We start from the raw sequence: 11,226 nt of genomic DNA, 5'->3' as shown, positions 1-11,226 counted from the left end.
GTACATTGTCAGAAAATATAACATTTTTGTCCTAAATTCTAAAGCTCATACAATTATATTTTATTTTCCGGCAATGTACATATATATTGAATATGAGAATAATTGCCTGTTAAAATAAAAACATAATTGTTATGGCTTTTTTACTCTAATATATGTGTGTGGCTCTGATCTGGCTGCGGTTTAACATCTTAAAATTGAGATGATTATATTCATATTTATATATGATTTATAAAAACATTACCGGTTTTATGTTAATTATCAAATCATTGCAATATTACTTTGCTCTTCATGGGCCCTTTAATTAGAATAAAAATATCTTATCTCTGGAATCAAAATATCCTATCTTTGGAATAAAATGTTTTATCTTATCTAATTATAACTATCAATTATTTGGTTGTCAGATAGAAACATCTGGAAAAAATATCCTTCTTTGGGTCTCATATGTTTTGTGGACCAGTTAGGCAGTTACTTCTGGGATAAATGGGGAAGACCTCTTTCAAATTTAAATATATAAAATTCTTGGTGCCATCAGTCATTGTTGGGGGACATCAGGGGCATTATTTACATCTGTCAGCTGTCATTATTTTCATCTGAAAGTTCGCTGACCCCTTCTCTTTCAACATCACTTCAGGAGTGATCATGAAATCATCACCGATGTCATTTTGAGGTCAATGCATTTCATACCGTTGACCAAGAAGATCTACTTCTCCCACCAAAAATCCCTCAAACTCGTTCTCAAAACTATCGGACATTTTTATGTCTCAGAATGTTACAGACACGATACAGACCATGAAACGACATTTTACTAATATTTACCAGGGCTCACACTACTTCAGAATTATAGGGAGAAGTGACTTCTCTTTTTGAAACTGATAGGGAGAAGTGGTGAGATTTGAAAGAGAAGTGCTCATTCGCGCGGTGCGCTACAATGTTTGGATTTTACAATAGTATACATTGTAAAGGGCCATATGTAAATAATGTTCTTTTTATGTTGTTCAATTCATATGAGTAAAAAATTACAATTAAAGTAACATTTGAAATTAAAAGTTGTTTAAGTTTTACTAAGGTTCTTGTGAGAAACTACCAACTAAATATATAGCACTAAAAAAAAAAATTATTTTAAAAAATGTAAAGAAATTATAATATATCAATTACAATTGATATATAAAATTATCTTGTGTATGAAATTCAGTGTTTCTCATAAAAAAAAATATAAAAGTTATTAAGCTGGGCCATAATATATTGATATTAGTAGAATAGTCTTAAGAGTTAAGCAACTTTAATCAATAGTTTGAAACAATCCATAAAAAATATAAGGAATTATATACACCAATCAATTAGATGTAACCAAAAGTCTCTTAATGCGTGTGGAATGCGTAATTTTTCCCTTTGGGATCAATATTCTTCTGTCAGCTGTTCCATCCGTGCGTTCGTAGTTGTAATTATTGTAAAAGTACGGATTTCGGTCATAGCTGGTCCGCTTCAGATCCGTAGTTTAGAAATCGGTCAATGGCGGACGAATGCAAGAAAATTTACAAAAATAAACGATGTTTGACAAGTTATTTGGAAAGGAACATGACGGTTTTAATGCAATAAATGGATTAAACATTTACTGGAGGCAACTTTTATCACGTTTAAATGAAGTAACAAACTTATTTTGCCGCCGAAATTTAGGTTGATGTACGTTTTCGAGTAACAAGCACCGGGACTTGCGGAAATGCACGAAGTGATAAAAAGTTGTATTTTTATCAAATAACCTGCTACACACTGCGAAGACAATGCTTCAACCTCTTTTCTAAAGATAATGAATCGTTTATGTCTGAATTTCTTTAATTATCAGTAAAAAAATGATGTTTCATCAACTTGGTAAAAATTGAAAATGTCCGATGACGGAAGCGACTGAAAGCGACTATCGTCAAGAACAGGGCGACTTGTTTTCGCTTTTGGGGGTCGGGGAAAGCGAAGTGACGGTCGGGAAGGCGACTTCTTCGCCCAAGTCGCCTGGTAGCGTGAGCCCTGTTTACTATAATTATGCGTCCTTGACATCGGCAAGTGAGAGAGGAATGTGATTGGATTGTATTATTTAGAACTTCCATAAAAGGAGTGCGACCTTTTGCACTCGTGGGAAAAATCCAATTACCGCGCCGACGGAAGTCGGATTATTAATTGATTTTATTCTCCGTGCAATTGTTAAAATCGTTTTTCGTAATTTGTATCATAATGTTAATCAAAATATTCATGAAATCAAATTTAACTTTCCTTCCAAATAACCTTTTCTCGACGAAAAAAGTCACATGTTCGCATCACATGTTTTTGTACAAAATGGCGGCGGCTTATTTTGTTTGTTGACGCTACCGATCTTTCATTGTATTGAAGTATATATAAGGTATCAAATTCAGTCATAATTGGTATTCTTTAACTGTGATATACAAGCTTCCTGAAAACCTATATATGTATAGGTTAAACATAGCTTTACGGGGGGAAATGAGTTAAAAGACAAAAAAAATATGATTATCACGTGATTGTCTATGCCTGAAAGCATTGTTCGGCCTGGCTACGGGGATGCCTCAACACATTGTTCGGCCTGGCTACGGGGATGGCTCAACGCATTGTTCGCCTTGAAAGGGTTAAGGTCCAAAGGGTCAAAAATTAAACTTAGTTTGATTTTGACAAAAATTGAATCCTTGGGGTTCTTTAATATGTTGAATCTAAAAATGTACATGTACTTAGATTTTTTATTATTGGCCCAGTTTTCAAGTTGGTCCAAATCAGGGTCCAAAATTAAACTTTTTTTGATTTCATCAAAAATTGAATAATTGGGGTTCTTTGATATGCCAAATCTAACTGTGTATGTAGATTCTTAATTTTTGGTCCCGTTTTCAAATTGGTCTACATTAAAGTTCACAGGGTCCAAAATTAAACTAAATTTGATTTTAACAAAAATTGAATTCTTATGCTTTTTTGATATGCTGAATCTAAACATGTACTTAGATTTTTGTTTATGGGCCCAGTTTTCAAGTTTGTTCAAATCAGGATCCAAAATTATTATATTAAGAATTGTGCAATAGCAAGAAATTTTCAATTGCACAGTATTCAGCAATAGCAAGAAATCTTCAATTGCACAGTATTGTGCAATAGCAAGAAATTTTCAATTGCTCAGTATTGCGCAATAGCAAGAAATCTTCAATTGCACAGTATTGTGCAATAGTAAATATTTTCAATTGCACAGTATTGCACAATAGCCAGAAATATCTAATTGCACAATATTGTGCAATAGCAAGAAATTTTCAATTGATTGGAGTTATCTTTCTTTGTCCAGAATAGTAATTGAGTCAACTTAAATCATTGTTTTATACAATATACAATGTATATTCACTTTTACTACCAATTGATAAATTAAAACAATCTTTACCATTCAGTGATAACAAGCACCTTTTGTTACATTTTAATATTTTATGATGTATTTAAATGAGTAGTTATTGTTGCAAACTCTATTAGAAATTTGAATTGAGATCAGTTTTGGAAAAAGGGAAAGGGGTGTGTGAAAAAAAGGGGGGGTGGGTTAAATTTTTCTCATTTGCTCAAAGGCAAAAACAAATTTTTAAGTTCATTAGACCACATTTATTCTGTGTCAGAAACCTATGCTGTGTCAACTATTTAATCACAATCCAAATTTAGAGCTGTATCCAGCTTGAATGTTGTGTCCATACTTGCCCCAACCGTTCAGGGTTCAACCTGTGCGGTCGTATAAAGCTGCGCCCTGCGGAGCATCTGGTTGAGTTATCAATTTTTAAAATTTTATTACCAATCAACATTATCCAGTCAGTCTTTTTAGGCAAAATTTTTAGAAAATGGGTGAGGGGTACAAAAAATGATTTTACCAGAAGCATGTACATCCCATATCTCTTTTTTCTTTTCAAATTTCTTAGATATGTATTTTCTCAATCATTTATAACAAAGAAGTTAAAAAAATATGCATTTTGTTCTTCAAACACACAAATTTACAAAATCGACAGCATGATGAATTTGACTCAAAAAGCATCAAAATATGATAAAACTTTCTTATATTAATACCTACCTATGTATAGTAATTTTAATTTAAACTTATTCATTGTTATTCAGATTCAGTGGTGGATCCAGCCATTTTAAAGGGGGGGGGGGTTCCCCAACACAGAGTAAAGGGTGGATTCTAACTATATGCTCCCATTCAAATGCATTGATCGGCCAAAAAAAAGGGGGGATTCCAACTTTCCCCCCCCCTGGATCCGCCACTGCAGATTGGTCCTCTTCATCTTAATTGAAAGTATGAACAATGATGAAAAAAAGTTTAATTGTGGATTTGGGTGTTTTTTTCATGATATTTTGATAATAGCCCAAAAATAGGTAAAAATTGATGAAAAATGGGAAAATCATGAAAATTTGGTACTTTAAAAGGGCTGTAGCTAAACATTGCTAAAAAAGAAGTGCACCACCATATGATTTATAATGTCTTTACAAGACTTATAAACCCAAAAATCACTCAGATGTGTGCATCCTTAATTCAATTTAAATATTTTCATAATTTCATTTTATTTCAGCACAATTACACTGTAAGTGGTCAAGTAACATCAAGCCAAGTAAACGTGTGCAATAATCCAAATTTAATTGTACGACAGTCTCCTGATTCATACAGCACACCTGCAGGATCAAATGTATCTACTTTGAAGCAACTCACAGAGTCCCATTGCATAACAACTGAAGAATATGAAGTCAATTATCCTATGGTAAGTTATCAGAGAGTGTTGGCAGTTTCTTAAAACGTTGGAGATTTGTTTGCCTCACCTACTATAGTAGAGGGAATTATGTTTTCTGGATATTTGTTAATTTGTAATCTTTTTATCTATCTATAGTAGAACTTGTAAACATGAGAATTGTATTGAAAGCAAATGTCAAAATTAATGTTCGTCTTATATTTGTAGGTCAGACCCAGACGTGAATTTCTTGACCGTCATTGTACTTAAACAAGTAGGTGCATCATGGGAAGTGTTAACCAGAAAAGAGGTAAAAATTTCTCTGAATTCAGAAATTATTTCCATGATTTTATTAATGCCAAAACTGCACAGCACCAGGTTTCACAATAATTAAAGCTTTTATTCATATTTTCAGTAGTGATTTTATCTTTATTGCAATCAACATATTTAAATACTGTAAACATAATAATAAATGAAGAAATTTATGTCAAGTTTTTATTATTCATGTTATTGTAAAAATGCTACCATATCAATTTTGACACTATAAAAACTTGCATTCTTAATTTCAACTGGTTTATGTGTAAATTGAAGGTCTGTAGTTATCTGAAGGATTACATTGGTAGCAGACAGTTGTATAATCCAAATGACCCTAGTATCGTGTTCTGTAAAAAAGATCCTCTGGGAAAAGTATTTGGAGTTGATAAGTTTACCTTCACAGAAGCAACGTAAGTATTTATCTATAATTGTATACATTATCACTGAACTAGTATACATATTTGTTTAGGGGACAGCTGAAGGACTCCTCAGGATGCTGGAGTTTCTCTTTGCATTGAAGACCCATTGGTGGCGTTCCACTGTTGTTGGCTCTATGGGCAAGTTGATGTCTCTTTGACACATTCCCCATTTCCATTCTCAATTTTATGTATATGTATATAATATGCATGTTCTGTACCATTGAGGCCACATTTAAAAGAATGTCTGTTTCCCCTCCCCCGGGTCTACTCTTTGTAAACAAACCAGACAGGCAGGTAATTTTTTTTTCCATGGTTTGACTTGTCCACTGGAGGCCACTTATCAGTTGTTAGTGCTCAATTTGAGTGTATTTATTTAGATTATCAATCCTTTTGCTTTCAAGCACTATTCAAAATATGCACATTTAGTGCATAAAACTAATGTAGCATTAAAGTGTATATTTACTACTTTCTGATTTGACAGTTATTAAAGCTTTTATTAATAACATATTTTAAAGTACAGCTATTTTTAGAACCAGGCAGATCTTAAAAAAAGTGATTCATCCAATATTCCAATTCTCAGTTTTTTGTGTATAAATATCTTCACTACAGTATTAAAGATAAGAATATACAAAAAAAATCACCAACAAATAGTAATACAAATAAAAATAATGATATTAAATCACTAGTTGTTCCTATCATTCCTTTGTAAATTGCACACTATTGAATGATGCTTATTTGGATGAACAACTAAGAACCCAGTATAATTATACACCAAATTGAAGTTTTATAACTTTTCTATGTTTATCATGTAAACATGGTAAAAGTGTGGTTTTTTTTAATATAAGTGTAGAAAAAGAAATTTGAAAATTTGTTAGTTTGCCTGAAATTATCTCCCTTTTCCCGTAAAATTATGGAGCTCTCTTACTTGAAAACCATAAAATGTCTATTGTTTATATTCCATATCAACAACTATGGAAGCAGACGTTGAGATGAGATGCAGTTTCTCATGCTTTAGTAATGTAAAATGTGATACATCAATCTTCTATCCCGCTGAAAACGCTGTGATTTTGAAAAAGGAATGCATTAAGGATATAAGAAATCACCTAATTTCTAACAAACTGGGAAAATTTACAAATTTAAATGAGGGACATTTAATTTGCTTTCGGGCTGGAATATTTTCTGTCATGGGAGAATATTTGGGGTGTCCGAACCACAGGTATTCTCTCGGTATGAAGTGGAGGAGGAGCAGCATATTATGTGGTCATCCTGACCACAAGGGTAAATCCAAGCCTGAATCCGACCGGGCAGTCACGCCTCAGATAAGCCACCACCTTTTGAGAACCAGAGGAGTTGTGCTTCCAATAGGAGCTATGCTAAACATGTATTTTTAAAAAAAAATCTAAGTAAGTTTACATTTTGTCTTGCTAGTACTAGTGGCTACATGTATGCAATTTTTTAAAGTCTGAACATGAAAGTAATATATTGTCAATATAGAACTTCCAAGGTCTGAAGAACCATATTTTTTGTCTGTATTATATCATTTAAACCAACCATTTTTGGAGTAATTTAGGTGCCTTTCAAACCATATGTGTACACCATGTACACATTTACTCCAAAAATGGTTGTTTTTTATGATATAATACAATGTAATACAGACAAAAATATGGTACAGGGTCTACTGAAATGTCTGCTTTTCTTGAATAGAACTATATATACAGTTGGGACAAAATTTAAGATGTGGTCTTCTGTGACATGTCTTCAAATATTTTATGATTGTAGGTTTTTATGCCCTGACAAAGGGCATTATATTTTTTTTGTCTGTCCGTTCATCTGTCTGTCCATTGGTCTGTTTGTCCGTCTTCAGGTTACAGTTTCAGGTCAAAGAAGTTTTTGATAAAGTACATTTAATCAACTTAAAATTTAGTACCAATCTTGCCTAAGATATGATATTTTAATCTCAATGCCAAATTGTCCACTGAACATAGTAATTGATAGTGCAATTGGGGCTCATGTGATCTATGGACATATTCTTGTTTTTCTAGTTATTTTCAATGTTTGTAAGGCCTTGAAGAATATTTTTTCTATTTTATTTTTCAGATATTTGTAGCACCAAGTAGAGCAGATCCTGTAGAAGAAAATAAAGACTTCAAGCCAGATAACTTATTAAAGGTATAAACCTTCATTATTGTACACACTATACTATGTTGCCAAAATATGTAAAACTTCTCTGGTCTACAAACAAATTTATTTCAAACTTTTTGTAGATGATGCACTTAAAACTTTTTTATTATCATGATTACATGTATATTCATGTAGATATGAGAAGATGACTGATATGGTATAAGTCCCAATGAGACAACTTTTCCTCCTAGTCATAATTTATTATACCGTTGCGGAGGGTATAATGTTTTTGACCCGTCAGTCCGTCCGTCCGTCAGTCCTGTTTCTTGTCATCGCAACTCCTCTCAAACCACACAACAGAATTTCACGAAACCTTTTCAGATGAAAAGGACATACTATGTAGTTGTGCATATCGACAGGAAATTGCGATTCAATTTTTTTTATAAGAGTTACGCCCCTTTGAACTTATTTGCTTAATGTACTACTGCAACAGTTTGTCATCGCAACTCCTCTGAAACTACACAACAGAATTTCACGAAACCTTTTTAGATAATAAGGACATACTATGTAGATGTGCATATCGACAGGAAATTAAGATTCAATTTTTTTTCTAGGAGTTACCCCCCTTTGAACTTATTTACTTTATTGTACTACTGCAACAGTTTGTCATCGCAACTCCTCTGAAACTACACAACAGAATTTCATGAAACCTTTTAAGATAATAAGGACATACTATGTAGATGTGCATATCGACAGGAAATTACGATTCAATTTTTTTTCTAGGAGTTACATCTCTTTGAACTTATTTGCTTTAAGGTACTACTTAACAGTTTGTCATCTCAACTCCTCTGAAACCACACAACAGAATTTCATGAACATTTGTAGATAATAAGGACATACTATGTAGATGTGCATATCAACAGGAAATGTCGATTCAATTTTTTTTTCTAGGAGTTACGCCCCTTTGAACTTATTTGCTTCAATATACTTCTGCAACAGTTTGTCATTTCAACTCCTCTGAAACCACACAACAGAATTTCATGAAATTTTGTAGATAATAAGGACATACTATGTTGATGTGCATATATATTGACAGGAAATTATTATTCAATATTTTTTCTTATACAATTTTTTTTTCTTACACTTATTTAATTTCTCCAATGACAATGTGGGGACGTGGGGTATGTGAGCGTGCTCACTAAGGTTCTTTAATTATGTCAAAAGTAAACATTTACAGGTCAATAATCTTCGAAAATATTAGGCAATGATGTCATTTATCCTCCTTCCTATAGTCGTCTGCTCAGTTGCTCTGAAATTCTATTAATATCACAGCTTTAACATCATCAAGTGCAAACAAACATTCATTACCGCTTGCTATAAAGTAAAAAAACATTAATATCTATGTACATGCATGCAGAAGAGTATCTTAAGAATGTAAGTATCTTTGCAATCTCAAGGAACTATAACTCTGCATGGATGATTACAGATTTTTTGCAGGAAGATACAAATGCCTACCCAAATCCATTCTATTAGAAAAATTGAAATTATATATATATATATATATATTTGTACACACACATGGCTGCTCCCCAATACGCCAGCGTAAAGTGGCTTTTATCATCCACGCACGAGAGACTCACTCTCAGGAATAGAGATGTGATTTTTTTTCTAAGACAAGTACTTTTTGGACAATCCACAAGAACTTGGGTCATCCAATGTTCAGTACTTCAGTACTTTGATTATTAATTTGTTGCTGCACTCAATCACTAAAAAGGTTCACATTCAATGTGGCTAACGGCTGATATTTTACGATATCAATGTGTAAACACAATACTATGTACGTAATAGTACAGCAGCATACATACATACCGTATATATATATATATATATACAGCTTAGTAACTATCACAATATTTTGTATGATTAAAAGTAGTTTTGCAAACTGTTTTTTTATACCCCCGCTTTAAAAAAGGGGGGGTATACTGTTTTACCTCTGTCTGTCCGTCCGTCAGTCCGTCCATCCGTCAGTCAGTCCGTCCCATGAAACTTTCGTCACATTTTTCTCAGGAACTACACTTCCACCCTTTCTGTAATTTGGTATCAACATTTATATATGTCAGCCATACCGTGTGATGCGTTTTCAGATTCATAATCTTGACAACTTTCTGTTTACCGAACACTTGTATGATTTTACACATGATAGCCAAGTTGAAAATTTTCGTCACATTTCTCAGGAACTACACATCCACCCTTTCTGTAATTTGGTATCAACATTTATATATGTCAGCCATACCGTGTGATGCGTTTTCAGATTCATCACTTGACAACTTCCTGTTTACCGAACACTTGTATGATTTTACACATGATAGCCAAGTTGAAAATTTTCGTCACATTTTTCTCAGGAACTACAATACAATACAAGGATTATCTAAGTCAGCTATACCGTGTGATGCGTTTTCAGATTGATCACTTGACAACTTCCTGTTTACCGAAAAACTTGTATGATTTTACACATGATAGCCAAGTTGAAAATTTTCGTCACATTTTTCTCAGGAACTACACATCCACCCTTTCTGTCATTTATATATGTCAGCCATACCGTGTGATGCGTTTTCAGATTCATCACTAGACAACTTCCTGTTTACCGAACACTTGTATGATTTTAAACATGACAGCCAAGTTGAAAATTTTCGTCACATTTTTCTCAGGAACTACAATACAAGGATTTCTGAAATTTGGTTTCAGGATTTATATAAGTCAGCTATACCGTGTGATGCCGTTTTCAGATTCATCACTCGACAACTTCCTGTTTACAGAACACTTGCATATTTTTACACTATTAATATTATCCACTTGCGGCGGGGGTATCATCAGTGAGCAGTAGCTCGCAGTTTCACTTGTTTTTTCAACAAAAAAATAGACGTATTGCCACCAAAATTATAATGACATTTTATTATTTATACACTTCATCAGCTTGCCCCAGCAAGCTTGCTTAATATTCTAGCTGATTCAATCAATAATGATGTATGTCTAATGTTTAGGGATTTTCTTAATTTCATGAATGCAAACATTGAATTTTATCAGAATGAAGAGCCTGTATTGAAAAGACCACGCAGAGAAATTGTCAGTTGTTTTGATACACCAGGACTGTATGAAGTATCATCACAGGTAAATATAGTGTTCCCATACCCAAGTTTGGTGAAAATGTTATTTACATTTCAATATTGTAATGGGGAAAAAATGTCCATGAGACAAAAAACAAATTAAAACATTGAATATATAAGAATATAAAAAAAAAAAAGAATACTACACAGTCTACACAGTCAACATCAAGTAAAATAAGACAGGATCTGGGATTCTTAATGAGCCTTCGACTTCAGTCAAAAAAGCGAGACTGAGCGATCCTACATTACAGCGGCGGCGGTGACATCTACAAATATTCACTCTGTGGTTACAGCAAAAGTAGGCGAGACACTGGTTTCCAGGGACCCTTAAATTTTTTTTTTATTAATAATTGGACCACACGACCAATGAAGCCGCATTGAAGGTTTTATACAAATTATTATTTAATAAACTACTGCAAGGCTGGTTTAAATGTGAGTGGACTTAATGACCACTGAGGTTCAAAGAAAATGTGATCA

The 11,226-nt window shown here is 33.2% G+C and overlaps 1 pseudogene; it reads left to right on the top strand.

Moving 5' to 3' along the window:
* Nucleotides 1-4,171: 4,171 nt before the first annotated feature.
* LOC134704247 (E3 ubiquitin-protein ligase Mdm2-like) lies at nucleotides 4,172-10,699 on the top strand (annotated as a pseudogene).
* The last annotated feature ends 527 nt before the right edge of the window (nucleotides 10,700-11,226 follow it).

The sequence above is a fragment of the Mytilus trossulus genome, unplaced genomic scaffold (assembly GCF_036588685.1).
Source record: "Mytilus trossulus isolate FHL-02 unplaced genomic scaffold, PNRI_Mtr1.1.1.hap1 h1tg001326l__unscaffolded, whole genome shotgun sequence".
NCBI lineage: Eukaryota > Metazoa > Mollusca > Bivalvia > Mytilida > Mytilidae > Mytilus > Mytilus trossulus.
The sequence above is the reverse complement of the archived record's forward strand: the minus strand, read 5'-3'. Positions and strand labels throughout refer to the sequence as shown.